This window comes from Tenrec ecaudatus, chromosome 2 (assembly GCF_050624435.1).
Source record: "Tenrec ecaudatus isolate mTenEca1 chromosome 2, mTenEca1.hap1, whole genome shotgun sequence".
Taxonomy (NCBI): Eukaryota; Metazoa; Chordata; class Mammalia; order Afrosoricida; family Tenrecidae; genus Tenrec; species Tenrec ecaudatus.
In genome coordinates, this window is record NC_134531.1 from 47,207,887 (window position 1) to 47,224,436 (window position 16,550).

A 16,550-nucleotide genomic window follows, 5' to 3' on the forward strand; every position below is an offset into this window, starting at 1 on the left:
CTAATGCTTTGGGCTGCTAACTAAAAAGATGGAAGTGCAAGTCTGTGCAGTTTCTTTATCACATGAAGTATTTTATGATCTGTGATTTGTACCATATCAAAATGGCAGTTTAGACACCCCTAGAACTCCAAAGTTTATTCCCTTCAACTGTTCTTTGATTTGGGGGCCCAACAAAGAGTCTGAGGGGCCCAGAGTGGATACATTAGTGTTTCTTAACAAAATTATTGTTGGATAGCCTTCCTACCTTTGAAGAATGCTTTTATTATTGGGTGCTCACGGGTTGGGGCTGACTCATAGTGACCCCATGTGCAACAGAATTAAACATTGCCCATATTTTCTCCCTCCTCGGTCCATGTATAGATCCCACATGAACCCAATTAAGTGTTATTAAATTCCCATTCTTCTCAAGTTTATCCATAGTTTGTTATGGTCTACAAAGTTGATCAATTTGCATAGACAATAAAACACAAGTACACACTTTCTGATATGATCTGATTTCAGGCAAGATCAACCTCACATCAGCAATGAAATCCCTTGTTCCACCTACTCTTCTGAATCTGACCTAAACATCTGTCAGCTACTTGTCAATGTACTTTTGAAACTACCACTGGATGATCTTCAGCAAAATTCTACTTGCATATGATATTAAGGATATTATTCTATAATTTGAGCATTCTGATGGGTCACCTTTCTTTGGAATGGATACAGATATGGATCTCTTCCAGTCAGTTGACCAAACAGCTTTCTTCTGAATTTCTTGGCTTATACTAGTGAGTGCTTCCAGTGCCTCACAAGGGTGTTGAATTATTTCAATCTATATTCTATCAGCTCCAGGAACCTGCTTTCACTAATGCCTTCAGTGCAGCTTGGACTTCTGTCAGTGCTGTTGTATTAGTCTGGGTACATTCGAGAAACAAATCCACAGAAACTCATGTAGAAGGGAGAGTTTAATATAAAGCTTAAGTGCGCACCAAGAAAACATCCCAACCCAGTGCTGCCCAAGCCCACAACTCCAACATTAACCCATTAACCCATATGCCTACACCAATCCACAAAGTTCTCCTATGTCTCACAAAACAGACGCAATGATGCCGACTGCAGGAGGAAAGCCGAATCAATGAATGTAAACATCTTAGCGCTGACAGGGCTCTCCACACCGGTGCTCCAGCACCCAGGGCTGCATTGGGGTAGGCCCATGTGGCTTCTCTTCAGGGACGTCTTGCAGAAAGTGAGCCTTGTCAGTTGAAGCAGGAAACTGGCTAAGGCAGCTGCACCCTGGTCCGACCATCAGAAAGCGAGGGACCTGAGAACTCTAAAGGCGAGGCTCACCGAGCCACTTATTTTTCCACCTTTCAATTAACCCCACATGTGTTTATCAGCCAGGTAGGCACAATAAACTAACTCAGCTGTGGTTCATGATCAGATGCTACCTCTTGTGGATCTTTTTTTCTCTCTTCACATTGTCTACTCTTGCAATTTTCTTTTGATGCTTCCTGCATCATCAATATTTTGCCCATAGAATCTTTTAATATTTCATCTCAAACCTTCATTTCTCTTCAGTTCTTTCAGTTTAAGATATGCTGAGTGTCTTCTTTCTTTTTGGGCTTGTAACTCTACATCTTTGCTTATTTCATTATAATATTTGACTTTGTCTTCTCTAGCTGCCTTTTGGTATTTTCTCTTTGATCTTTTATTTCATAACTTCTTTAATGTGCCATAACTACTCTATATTAAGAGTAAGCTTCAAAGTCTCTTCTGCCTTCCACTTTGATCTTTTCTTTCTTTTAAATGATCTACTTTCTCCATACATTATATTCTTGATGTCACCCCACAGCTCATCAGTCATCTGTCATTAATATTCAATGTAGCAAATCTTTTCTTAAGATGTACTAAATCCTGGATTCCTTGTGTTGTGGACTCTTATCTGTAGCAGTGTGCATGCTCTGATCTAATCCTCTTTGTAAGGTAGAATTGAGGTCATGATACTGGGGGGAAGGAAGCACCAAAGAACTAGAGCAAAGTTGTATGTTTCATTGGTGCCCTTAGGGCCAACAATGAGAGTAGAGATACCAGGAGGATTAGGGGAGGGTGGGGGGAGAAAGGGGCCATTGATCACGAGGATAAACTATAACCCCCTCCCAGGGGAACGAACAATGGAAATGTGGGTAAGAGGAGATGGAAGATGATGGAAGGTATGAAAACAATAATCTACAACTTATCAAGGATTCATGACAGAGGGTGGGTGGGGGAGTGAGGGGGAAGAAATGGGGAGCTGTTATCAAGGGCTCAAGTGGGTAGAGAATGCTTTGAATATGATGATGGCAACATATGTGCAAACATGCATGACACAATGGATGAATGTATGGATTGTTATAAGAGATGTAGGAGCACCCAATAAAAGTATTTGATAATAATAAAAAAGATGTACTCAAAATTCAAATGGGCTATCCTTAATGTTGGACTTTATCTCTTCTATATTTCTTTTAATTTTCTTAAACTTCAAACTGAACTAACATATGAACAATTAATGGCCTATTCCACTCTCAGCCACTGGTCGGGTATAGCTGCTTATCTTGAGCTTCTCCATAATTTTGTCCCACAGATATAGTCAATATGATTTCTGTGAATTCCATCTGGATAAGTCCATTTGTGTAGTTGCCATTTGTATTATAAGAATAAGGTATTTGCTTTGAACAAATTGTTGATCTTGCAAAATTATATCAGGTGATCGTCAGCATTGTTTCTATCACCAAAAGCACCTTTCTAACTACTGTTCCTACCTCATTGTTTCCAAGTTATACATTCCAATTTCCAATAATTATCAATATACCTTGATTACATGTTTGATCAATTTCATACTGAAGATACGTGTAGAAATCTTTCATTTAGTAATTACTAGCTTTCATGGTTGGTGCATAAATTTCAATAATAATTGTATTGGCTGAGTTTTCTTCTATTTGGATCAATAGCACCCTATCATAAACAACACTGCACTTCAGGATAGACCTTGAAATGTCCTTTTGGACAATGAATATAATGAAATCGGCTCTCCAATTACTGATTTATTTTTGCAACTCCTTCTTCGCATTTTCAGTCATGATCCCTCAGCAAATGAAGGCCCCAAATGCTTTCTCCTTTGCTTTTACTCCACATCATGCTGGTTGACTCTACTTTGAAAAGGCAACTCTTTCTCGCTCATATTTTCAGTGCTTTCTGTCCTAAGGGGCTCATCTTCTGGCACTGTTTCTGACAATGATCTTCTCTTCATGAGCTTTTCAATATTTGATGTTCTGATGCTATCCATAAGTGGATAATTCCTCTGAATTGACAACTTGCTTTTCTTCATAGTCTTCCTAATCTGGAAACTCTGATGAAATATGTTTACTTTGGTGACTGTTGGTATTTGAAATACCAGTGACATATTCTTCAGCATCACTAAAACATGCAACTCACCACAATCCAACAGACTGACAAGCAAGTGGTGGAGAATTAATAGGTGAATTGTTACCTTGGGAAACATTTCTCAGAGAAATTATTCTGACTTTTTCCTGAAAGGTATAGTTTTTGATTTTCTTAAAAATTCTTCATTATAAGTCATTGGTTATCATCTTATGTTCTTTGAATCAGTCAAAATCACCTATTTGGAATAAACAACAACAAAAACAGAAAACAAAATTGCTTTAAACTTTGAGGTTATGTCAGACCTAAATTCCATCTCAGCCTGTATATCCTTTTGGAAGCCACAAGTTAGACCCCACCCTTTTCATTTATCTATCTATCTATCTATTTTCTTTTCATGAAGGTACCTTAATGGGACTAAGCTCAGTGTATAACGGTCAGAAATTGTCTCCAGACATCCACCTATCACAGAAACATGGTTATAAATGGTTTGTTTGGGATAAGCTCATTCATGGATAAATGGGATCTTAGTTCCCACTTTTTTCCTTTCTTTACTAGCTGGCAGATCTGAAGCACTAAGTGGAAGGACATAGAACAGTAATGCTCAAACTGCATGCTACTGCACAATTACCTCAAATACCCCAGAGTGCTGTCTCCAGAGTTTGGGTTACAGTAGGTTTGGTAATGTGTGAAATAATTTGAGTCACCACCAAATTCCATATGATGGTCATCATGCTGTTTTGGGGGTCACCTATTGAGAATGGTGAATTTCTGGGTGGGAGAAATTATTTGCACTTGGCTGCCAACCAAAAGCTTAGTTGTTTAAGTCCACTTAGCTGTCCTGTCCAATGGAGAAAGTATCAATCAATATCATTAATATTATTTGCACATAAAATTTTGCTGAATATAATTCAAAATCGTTTACAATGCTACATAGATAGAGAGTGTACAAAAGTACAAGGTGGATTCAGAAGAGGAATTTCAGTGTTGTCATTGTGTGGCTCTGGTCTGAAAGCAGAGAACAACAACAGGAAAGATGTGCACCAAGGTTGTTTCCTGTCACCATACTTATCCAAACTGTAGGCTGGGCAAATACACAGAGAAGCTGTTCTTCCACATGAAGAAGAACCCAGCAACAGGATCGAAGGAGAGGATTACCCTGGAATATGCAGATGAAACCACCTTCCTGCTGAAAGCAAAGAATCATCCTTATTTTGAAGTCCTTTCAAGTGCTTTGTAGCACTTAGTGAGGAAAACGAAAGACTGCAGTCTTCCTTGTGGATTGCAACTCAATGTAAAAAAATAATAATAATAAATTCTTTACAACTGGACCTAGCAGACAACATCATGACAAATTGAGAAAAGATTGGAATTTTCAAATATGTAGTTTAGCTTGGATCCACAATTAACACTAATGGAATCAGCAGTCGAAAATTTCAAAGATATGTTGACTGGGCAAATGGGCTGCACAATGCCTCTTGAAAGTGTTGACGGACAAGGATGTCACTTTGAGGACCAAGGTGTCTCTGCCCCGAGTCATGGCATTTTCAATCATCTCAGATGTATATGAAAGTTATAACATAAAAAAGGAAGACCAGAGAAGAATAGCTGCATTTGAATTACAGTGTAGGTGAAGAATATTGTAGGCACTCTGGTTTGCTAGAAGAACAATCCATCTTAAACAGAGGTACAGCCAAAATTCATCTCCCGTACATTATCTCACATACTATAGCAAGGTATTGGACTCTGTGGTTCACAACAGAATCTGGATAACATTGAGAAGAATGGGAATTACAGAACGCTTCATTGTACTCAGGCAGACCCTGTACTTAAACCGCAAAGCAGAAGACACCAGTCCCTACGAAAAGAGATCATGTTGGGAAAGTAGAGGGTCAGCGAAGCGAGGACAACCCTCAATAAGATGGAGCGACACAGTGGCTGCAACAATAGACTCAAACATTGCTGTTGTGTGGATTATTCAGGACCTGGCAGCACTTAGTTCTGTGGTACACAGGCTTGCTTTGAAGGGGATTGATTCCAGTGCACATACCAGCTGTACATACATACAATGAACAAGAATTGCTATAGTGTATGGTAATTCAAAAGAACAAAAATCCAAACTCTGCTATCGTCGATTCCAATCATAGCAACCCTAGAGGACAGGGCTCGCACCCAGCCTCCAAGACAATGTTAACATGGGCATGCAATGTTTAGCCATTTTAGAAACTGACAGATCAGTGTACCACATGGCGACACCATTTTACCTTTCCAATGGCATTGACGTGGACACCAATCTCTCCGAACTTATTTTCTCTTTTGTTTCATTCTGATAAATACATTCCACTGGTGTGCAGTAGTATCTCATCATGATTTAATTTTCATTTCTCTGAATTATTTCTATTACTGATTTGATTCTCTTTACATTGTTCTTATGCAAATTTTCTTAGAAGAACTGCTGTGTTAAGTCCTCCCAGAATTAAGATAGAACTGGTCAGCACAGGCTCAAACGAAGATTAGGCGATCACAGACTATGTAATATGCCCAGAAGTGAGGAAAGGAGAAAGCCCTCACATGAAGAGAACTGCATTGAAACATGCCAGTTTCAAAAATTCTTAATGTCTAGGCTTTTTAAATATGCCAAACAAATAAAAGGCTATAAAAGTGGAAAAATAAAATAATGCAAACACAGTTAACTATTATGAAAGTATTTGATTAGGTAACAAATGTTTTGAATATTGATGTTTCATGTTTTCATTCAATAAAATAACAGTATTGAAAATACTGTTAGTCAACCTAAACAAAAATGTGATGAATTTTATGAGACAATTGGAACCTATATAGAAAAGTTGGTCATTCTAAAGCTGCAAAATATGACATTGACATTGACTGACTAGAAGGGATTACCAACAGAGGTGGCTGAACAGAAGCCAAAAATCTAGAATACAGTTCAATACAAATTCTCAAACTAAAGCCCATGGAGTAAAAAAATTGAATGGCAAAAATTAATGGAAGATATACAAGAATTGTGTACTTATAAAGTAAAAATGTTGTTGAAAATATTTAAAATTTTAGATAATTGATATATGATATATATGAATTACTAATCCTCAAATATTAAAGCCACCAATAACATTTTAGTAAATCAGTAACCTCAACACAATTTTATTCAAAATCACAACTCTTTATCTCTCTGTGTTTGCAGGAAATAGGTCCACTAATTTGTATAGAGAGGCAAAAGGCCATGTATTAGTGAAGCAATCATAACGAAGAACAAAACTACTGATCTTATACTACTATATGCCCCCCCCCCAAAGCTAATGTATCAAAATAGTGTCTGAACTCTCTATTAATTCTCTGTCATTATCAAGGTTTCACAATCGGATCAATCAACCAGAACAGGGACTTCCAAGAATGCACACACGTGGTCTCTGGTTTAATAGTGATGTCACAGTTCAGTAGATGGAATAATAATCATTTCACTAAATGGTGTTGTGTCAAATGGATATCTATCTGAAAAAAATTATATATATATACATATCTCCCGCTTTATTCCTACCAAACATTAAAAAATCAATACCAGATGATCTAAAAGTAAATGGAAAACAATAAATATTTTAAAGAATAAGGAAGAAAATTTATACTTTTGTTTTTGGAGAAAAATTTGTTAAGCTAGACATGGAAAGCAATAAACATATTAAAATGTTAATGTTAAATTGACTCTCTAAAGGTGCTATTATAAACACTAGTAAAATATCAAACCACTGAATGTAAAAAAATGTTTGCAATATGTTTATTTGACCAAGTACTCATATCTAGTACTGATAAATTGAAATTGATTACAATAGTATACAGGAAATTTTAAAAATCATGTATCCAAATAATAAAAGATTCATAAAACTGTGTAATTCAGCAGTCATTGAAGAAATTAATATGAAAGCATATAGCAATTACATCTCCACTCAAATTACTGAAACTAAGACAGAGAAGGCAAAGTGTTGGTGACCATAGGGAGCCACTGGAAGTTTGACAATTTTACAATGCATTTCATCCTAATAGAAAGTGACAAAGAAAAATGAGATAAGGATTGAACTAAGGAGATGCATCAGAATTGACTCAAAGAAATAGGACGGAGGACATGATTTTTGGACAGGGAAAGGTAAAACAGAACAAAACAACCACAAGATAGAAAATATTTAAAATATCCAAAATCCATAATTTGAAAATGTGACACGATATGTAATATATTTACAGAAATTGAGTAGTTGCTGCCAAATTGAATATACCTATATATGTTTAACTTGAATTTTTCAACAGGTTTTATTCGAGGCAGCTTCAAGTTCACGAAAAAGTCAAATGAAAAGCTAGTGGAATTTTCCATACACTTTCTGAAGTCTCTCCTGCAATCAGCGTCTTCATATGATTCTTTACAGTGTGGGAATTGAGTCTGCTTTACTACCCTTTGAATGCTAATCATGTGACTTCCTTCCTATGACTTCTAGCTTGTTTTTAATACACCTAAAATGTTGTGTTTTTATTTGCATATTTTATTTTGATTTATACCCATTTAAATATAGTGTCTATGTTACTATTTTCTCCTCATAATTGATTGTTATGACCCCTTTATTCCTTTTAGCTTCATTTGTTTTTGTGCAGAAAATTATTCTGAAGGCCTTCCTTCAGAAGGCATTGGCAGATAAGTCATCTTCCAAGTCTTTAAATATTTACACAAGACTGAATTTTCCTATATTTGAAAGACAGTTTCAAGAAAACATGCTCTTCTCGAGAACCACCCTCTTGCTGTCCCCGCATGCGTACTCTTATGCCTCTCATCACAGATACCTGACACTACATTTAGAATCCTCGCTACAGTTGTTGTTAACTGGCCCCAAACCAAAAGAAGATAAGCAAACTTACAGCTACTGAATCAATTCCAACTTATAGTGAGTCTACAGGACAGGGTGGCTCGGCCCGTGTGAGTTTTTGAGAATATAAATCTTTAAGGGAGAAAGCCTCATGTGCCTCCCACAGACCAATTGGTGATTTAGAACCACTGTCTGGTTAGAAACCCAACCTGGAACCACTGTAAAACCAAAGTTCTAGTTTATTGCACTCAAAGCAAGCACATGTGAAAAAGAAACACTGGCCACTCAGCATCACCTCACAGTCATTGCTTCGCTTGAGCCCATTGTTGTAACTGCTGAGTGTACCCATCTCCTTGGGTGTATTTATCTTTTTGACTGACCTTTACTGTACCGTTATGATAGGTGAAATATATACAGAACGTCATAGTCTGTGATCTTCCTCAGTAAGTCCTTAAAGTCTCCCTTGCTTTCAGCAAGCAAGCTTGTACCATCTGCGTATCCAACAATATTAATCTGATGTCACATTCTTCTTCGTGTACATTAGCTTCTCTCTGAGATGATTTATAATCGATATAGATTGAATATGCTGAATGAATGTACAGGTTCAGTAAGGGCACAACAAAATATTCTGGAATTCATATTTTTGCAATGTTATCCATAATTTTTTATGATCCACACTGTCGAATGTTATAACATAGTCAATGAAAAAGAAGTAAACGTCTTTCTAGCAGTTTTTGCTTTCGGCCAAGATCCCTTAGTCATAAAAAGTATTGTCCCTTGTCCCAAGTCTCCCTCTAAATTTGGCTTGAGTTTCTGGAATTCTCTCTTTATGGGCTGCTATAAACTTTGGAAAAATTATCTTTCATAAAATTTCACTTACGTATGATATTAATGCTATATAAATTTATATTCTGTTGGATCATTGATATTTGTAGTAGGCATAAATATGAATCTCTTTTAGGAGGTTAGACAGGTCTTCCAACTTTCCTGTCATTGCAGTGTGAGCACCCCTCTGAGCTGCATCCGTTTGCTGAAACATTTCTGTTGTTGTCCCTATCAATTCCTGAAGCCTAGTTTTCAGCTAAAGGTTTTAGTGCATCTTGGCAGTCAGCCTTTAATACTATTAGTTCTTTCCATATGTTAGTTCTTGAAGTAATTAAATTATATTATTAGATTATTTTTGCTAATGTGTTTCTGTGTTCCTTTAATATTCTTTTGACACTTCTGTGTTGTTCAATATTTTGCTGATGGAATGCTTCAATATTGAAATCTTTGCCTTGCATACTTTACGTATTTGTTCAGTTTAAGGTATAAACAGTGTCATTTCATTTTTCGCTTGTTTAAGTGTTTGTACATAACAAGCACTTGACTTGGTCTCCTTGAGCTGATCTTCAAAACCCGCTCAGCTTTTACTTCACCTTTCCTTCCTTTAGCAGTAGTTACTCTGCATTCCAGAGCACGTTCAGAATATCTTCTGACACCTATTTTGGACTTCCTTCTCTTTCTTGTCTCTTCAGTGTCAGTTAGGCTTCTTCAGGTATGATGCTCTTGATGCCAGACCCAACCTCATCTCATCATCGGTTACTGTTGCCAAATGGTCAAATTTATTAAGATAGTCTCTAAATTTCAGCAGGATATAATCAAGGTTGTACTTTGGCTCTCATGGGATCATATGAATCCACTTGTAAATGTCCTTTATCTTGTTGTGACTAATAATAATTAGCTTCTCCATTGTCTCTTTCCACAGATTCCTATATATTCCATCCAGTGAGGTCCATGTGTACAGTTGCCATTTATGTTGTTAAAATAGTGCATTTGAAAAGAAGAAGTTCTTGGTCTTGGAAAATTCTATCATCCAATCTCCAGTTTTATTTTTATTGCCTTAGTATATTGCCATAGTTTCCAACTATGGATGTTCCTTCTTTATTTTCAACTTTCATATTGCAAAACCAGGAATTATCAATGTATCTTTACTGCATAGGTGATAAATGGAAAACTTCAAACGTCGAAGAAATATTCAATTTGCTCATTGGCATTCATGGTTGGTGTATAAAATTTAATAAAGGTTATATATTAGCTTATCTTAATTGTAGGCCTATGGATAGTATCCTATTACTGACTGTGTTATACTTCACACAATCTGAAACATTTTTGATGATGATTTCAATGCTATTTCTCCTCCATTTGTTATTCTTACCGCACAAGACCATATGATTATTTCATGCAAAGTGATCATTACCTGTCCGTTTCAACTCACTTATGACCAATATTCATCTTTATGTGCTTCATTTCATTTTTGATTTCTAATTACCTAGGAGTCATGATCCGTGAATTCTGAGTTGTCAATCATAGCGGATGTTTACAGCTTGTTCTTTTCCTTATAAGTAGTGGGAAGTCGGTAAATAAAGTTCCTGAAAGTCTTGCTCGCTCCACATCAGTAAGGTGAGCGCTATTTTGAGGGGGAAACTCTTTCACAATTATAATAAACCTGAAGGGTTCAGATTTCAGCACTATATCAGAAAATGTCCTGCTGCTATTCTTAAGGTTTGCAGTTGCCCATTACTTTGCAGATGCCGATTCCTTATTCTTCCTGCTGTATCTTAGATTGGATGTTCAACTGAAACTGAAACCTGTCCACCATGAGTTAGCCTGTTGGGAATTCAACTGCTTATGTTAAACTTCCAGCACTATAAAATATGTAACCCTCACAGCACGACAAACTGACACATACATGGTGGCCTTATTAAATATTACAGAAATTTTCTAGTTTCCATGGTGGCATAGTGGGTTGCCCATTTGGCTACTAACTGCAAAGTCAGTTGTTTACATTTTAGGAGAGAGACAAGGCATTCTACTCCCATAAATATTTACTGTTTTAGAAAACCTCTGGACAGCTCTACTCTGTCCTATATGGTTCCCATGACTTAGTATGGACTAAAGGGCTGTAATTGAGTATCTTAAATTATAATTCTTTGTTATGTTTAATTTTATCTATTATTATTTTAAAATATATTTTAATCATTTTTTTTCATTTCTTGTAAATTATTTTCCATAGTATGTGCAGTTGAAAAATAATGTCTTGGTGATAGAAATAACACTAGAGATAACATGACAGGGTTTTCAAGATCAAATACTTATTAATTGGAAATAACCTATATTACAGAATATAAATGATAACTGTACACATGACCTCACCAAATGGGATATGCCAGAATCAAAAAGACTAGAGTCTATGGAAAAAATGATGGAGAAGCTCAATATCATCAGTCAGAACAAAGCTAGGAGCAGAGATCAGAACAGGCTATTATTGCTTGTATGCAAGTTCAAGTTGAATCTTAATAAGATTCAAACAGTTCCATTAAAACCAAACTGTAGCATCAGTGCAGCTCACTTGAATTAATAAACTATCTTAAGAACACACACACATATATATATATATATATATAATCATTTTATTAGAGGCTCTACAACTCTTATCACAATCCATACATACATAAATTGTATAAAGCACAGTTTTACATTCATTGCGCTAATCATTCTCAAAAGAATTGCTCTCCACCTAAGTCCCTAGCATCAGCTCCTCATGTTCTTCCTCCCTCTCTGCTCCCCCCTCCCTCGATTAAGAGTATATTTGAAAGATGAAATACTAATGATTAAAGACCGTATGAGTCATGGGATGGAATTAAGGATCTCATTATCGATGAAAACAAACATAATGCAGTGATTTTATGAAGACAGTGAAGAAGTTGAAGAGCAAAGTAAGTGTCAGAAGAACTGCTGAAACTTGCTCTTGAACATATAGTAGTGAAAGCCAAGGACAAAGATGACGAATTCAAAGAGCTTAGTAGAAGCTTTCAAAGGGAAACTTAAGAAGACAAAGTAAAGGATTAGATCAACTGTGTAAAGACCTAAAATCACGAAACGAAAAGAAGAGAACACACTTGGAATTCCTCAACAAGAAAGAATGAAGAAAGATTCACATCTACTATTACAACATTGAAGGATTCTATAGATGTAAGTGCCATTTGTTTGTTTGTCAGACTGGGTATTGCTGTGATCCTAAAAGCTCTGCCACTGATACGTCTAATGCCAGTGTGGTCATGCAGGGCGAATTGGTTTGGGCTGACCATCTAGAGTAAGGACAAAATGAGAGAAAGAAAAGGCAGTCTACTTTTGAGGCAACTGTCATTGAAAACCTAGGAATGACAGCAGTACATTCTCTGATATTGTGCAGGAAGGTGAAGTCTGCAGGGTGGAAGTCCCTCAAACTACAACCAGGGAAGGAAGAGGTGGCTCCTCAAAGTATGTTGTTAGGTGCCATCCAGTAGGTTCCAGCCCATAGCGATCCTGTGAACAACAGAGCTAACATTGTCTGATCCTGTACCAACTTCACAATTGTTCCTATGCATGAGCGCATTGCTGCTGCCACTGTGTCAACCCATCTTACTGAAGGGCCTTCTTCTCCTTTCTTACTCCTCTACTTTACCAAGTGTCATGCCCTTCTCCAGGGATTGGTCTCTCTTGACAACACATCCAAATACATGAGACAACCCGCCGTCAGACATGACTGCAGTCATGATAGTGGGGGCTGAAGAAGCCTCAAGGAACCAGAAAACTATTGTACGTTTTATCAGTGCTATTCTGCACCCTGGATGACTCATCCCTTTCTTGTGATCTTTCTGTGAAGAAATGTCCCACTGTCCACAGATGGGGTTGAGGTCTCTGTTCCAACCCCCTCATTCTCAACAATATGCTTTGTTTGTTTGTTTTCAGTCTTCTGATGCCTGTTATCTGATCCCATCGACACCTATGATTGCACAGCTGGTGTGCTTCTTCCATGTGGGCTGTTGCCTCTCAACTAGATGGCTGCTTGTTCAACTTCAAGCCTTTAAGACCCCAAACACATAACTTTTAATAGCTGGGCACCATCCGCTCCCCCCACCCCGCCACATTTGTTTATGCACCTATTTTGTCTTCAGTGATAGTATCAGGAGGGTGAGCATCACAGAATCCCAAGTTGTTAGAACAAAGTATTCTTGTGTGGAGGCAGGGCTTGATCAGAGGCCCAAGGTTCACCTACTGCCTCAATGTATTGCCATATAAATATATGTACATATGCCAATATTTCTACTTTTATTAATGTATTTACATTTGTACATATCTATGTTTATAACTCTATCCATAGCTTTATTTCCTAGTCTTTCTTCTGTTTCATTTTACCTTTTTACTATTCCACCATCATGCTCAACCCTTAGTAATCCCTCTCAGCTAGCTTGTTGTTGCTCTAACACCCCCAGGATCTCTATGTCCTCCTTGTTGTTGATTTTAATTCCCTAGTTGTTCCCCTGTCTGTGGCGTTGTTTGCTCACTGCTCCTTTCCCCGCCTCCTCCTCCCCACGATTTCTTCTGTGAACCATCTGTCTGGTAGGCTGGTCCCTCTCCCCAACCTGTAGGTTTAGTGTTGTTCTCTGTGGCACATACTTGTAGGGATGGGGTTAGTTTGGCTGTGATTGGAGCTGGCCCTGTAGTCAAATCTGTTCATACATTTGTCCACGTGGTTACATTGCCCTCATGGTATGGTGCATTGTCGTGGGGTCTGTATGCACACTCCCAACTCTGTGGAGACATTACCAATATTCTCTCCCTGGGTGGGTTAGTGCCCTGCTCCCCCAAGGCCATCATCCCTCTACCCCCACTTTTCTCCTTCCTCCTTGCCCGCTTTCCCTTTTTTTGTTGAATGAACATGTACTTCCTTGGGTCTGGTCTGACCTCCACCCAACTGCCTGAACCTCAACCCTTATATTGTGAAATAAGTGGCTTTTCTTCTATATCTGCTGTGTTGATTATACTTATTTTAGGGGACTCATGTTGTACTTGTCCTTTTGTGATTGGCTGAGTTCGCTCAGCTTTATTTCCTCAGACTCTTACCATGAAACGACATGCTTCATGCGATCACCAGTGCTTTTGAGGGATGTATAGTCCTCCATAGTGTGTATGTGCTATAGCTCATTAATCCACTGTCTATGGATGGACATTTAGGTTGTTTCCAAATCTTTGCGATTGTAAATTACACTGCGATAAACATTGGAGTACAAACGGCTGTCTGTGGTTTATTTCTTACCTCTTCTGTGTCTATGCCCAGTAGAAGGACAGTTGCTCATAAGGTAGATTAATTTCCATTTGCTTTAAATATCGCTAGATCGCTTTCCACAGGGGCTGTACCTATCTACTAACAATGGAGGAGAGTTCCTATCTCGCCACATCCCCTCCAACATTTGCTGCTCTCTGATTTTCTGATGTGGGCTAGTCTCCAGGGTGTTAGATGGTTTCTCACCATTTTAGTTTGTCATATCTTTATTGACCATTTGGGTCTTCTCTCTACTGAAACTCCATTTCAGGTCATTTTCCCAATACCTCAAGGGGTTACCTCTTTGCCTATTTTTGCAGGCTAGGAAGGTGTTGTAGATTTTAGTAATAAGCCCTTTGTCTGTAGTGTCATTGCTAAAAAACCTCTCCCAGTCTGTGGGTTCTCTTGTTACCCTCTTGGTGAAGTCTTTTCACACACATAGGTGTTTTAGTCTTAGTAAATCCTATTTGTCAATTTCACGTTCACCTACGTGTGTACCCTTCCCTATTGCAGTGAGCCTATGTGTTCCCTGGGCCAAGGTTCTTAGGTTTGTCCCGATTCCTTCGTTAATGGTGTTGATAGTTTGGGTGTCTTTTTTTTCACATAAGGAAGCATTTATTTGAGGTTTAACATGAAATCATACAAATAAAAATTGTATAAATACAAATCCACATCGCGGCAAAACACAGATATCAAAGGACAAATTAAAAACAAAGAAAACTAATTGGCAGCCATATGCAGTTGGACACAATTGTGTCTTGAACACTAAGATGTCTTTTACAAAATAGTCTTCTTAGATCAACAGAAGGCCACCCTTCAACGTTGTCCTGCAAGATGGGTTGATTTAGCATCTCCTCCTGTTTTCTCCAAGGTCCTCCTTTAGCATGGCTGGTAATTTGTTTGCTGATTGCCTCCCCCTAAGATGCTTTGCCATATGTGCTCTGTTGGCCACTGTAGTCTGCCTATCCCTGTCCATAGCCATAATTTCCATGGTTAGACCCAGTATAATCATATCCGCCATGGCCACTATAGTGTTGATCACTGCCATATGCACTATTGTATTTTCCATATCCTTGATCATAATAGTAATCAAACTCTTGTTTCAGTTTTGGCCCTGACCTTGTCCATGACCCCTAGAACCACCTCAACCACCTGCTGAAGCACCTCTTCCTCCTTTCCGCTACTGTTGCTGCTGCTGATACTCCCCTTTGGTCCGTGGAACTTTGATTTCACACTTCCCAGGACCGATTTGGGGGTATCTGCTTTCTAACACCTTCTTTACTGGCTCTTCATCTGTGGATGTGATAAAGCAAAATCCTCTTCTCTCATTTGTTTTTGTATCCATAGGAAGTTCAATATTTTCAATTTCTCCAAAGGCTCCAAAATATTCTTTAAACTGTTCTGAAGTATCTGGGCTAAATCCACCCACAAAAACCTTTTTTGGCGGGTTCCTTCCCCTGTACAACTTTGGCCCTTTTGAGGGGTCTATCAATTTGCCATCCAGTTTGTGTTCTTTCAGTTCCAAAACTTTATCAACACTAGAAGCATCTTTAAAAAGCACAAATCCAAATCCTCTTCAGTGTCCCGTGACTGGATCTGTTTTAATTGTGCAGTCAACAACCCTCCAAATCGAGACAGATATTCAGTCAGACCTTTCGTGCTTGTATCCCAGCTCAAACCTCCGATAAACATTTTATAAAACCTAGTGCCCAACTTGCTCTTTACATCGTTTTCTGCAGATTCTATTTGGGGCCATCAAAACACGGTCCAAGGTGCTGCCCAGACACGCTGTCACGCAAATCTGCTTCCTGAATGCATTTCTCCAACTGCGGACATCTCCCCACCCCCTTCCCCAGCTGTCACTCCAACATGTCACCTAATGGTGTCCGTCACTGGTGTTCTGGAAATCTCAAGTATCAGGCGCCTCCTGCTCTCCAAATCAGGAGTGCTAGAAGCTGCCCCTGGGCAAACTGCACCAGGCACTAGCACTAGTTTGAGGTTTTATTTCTAGGTCCGTGGTCCATCTTGAGTTTGTTCTTATGCATGGGGTGAGGTAAATATCTTGGACATAAACAGGTATATGTCCATTGTTTCCAGCACTACTTGTAAAGAGGGCATCCCCAGTCTACTTGATGCTTTTTGCGCCATTGTTGATCAGTTGC

At 38.3% G+C, this 16,550-nt stretch overlaps 1 pseudogene; it reads right to left on the bottom strand.

Annotated features, from left to right (window-relative positions):
• Nucleotides 1-15,267: 15,267 nt before the first annotated feature.
• On the bottom strand, nucleotides 15,268-16,080 carry LOC142439970 (heterogeneous nuclear ribonucleoprotein D-like pseudogene; annotated as a pseudogene).
• Between the last annotated feature and the right edge of the window lie 470 nt (nucleotides 16,081-16,550).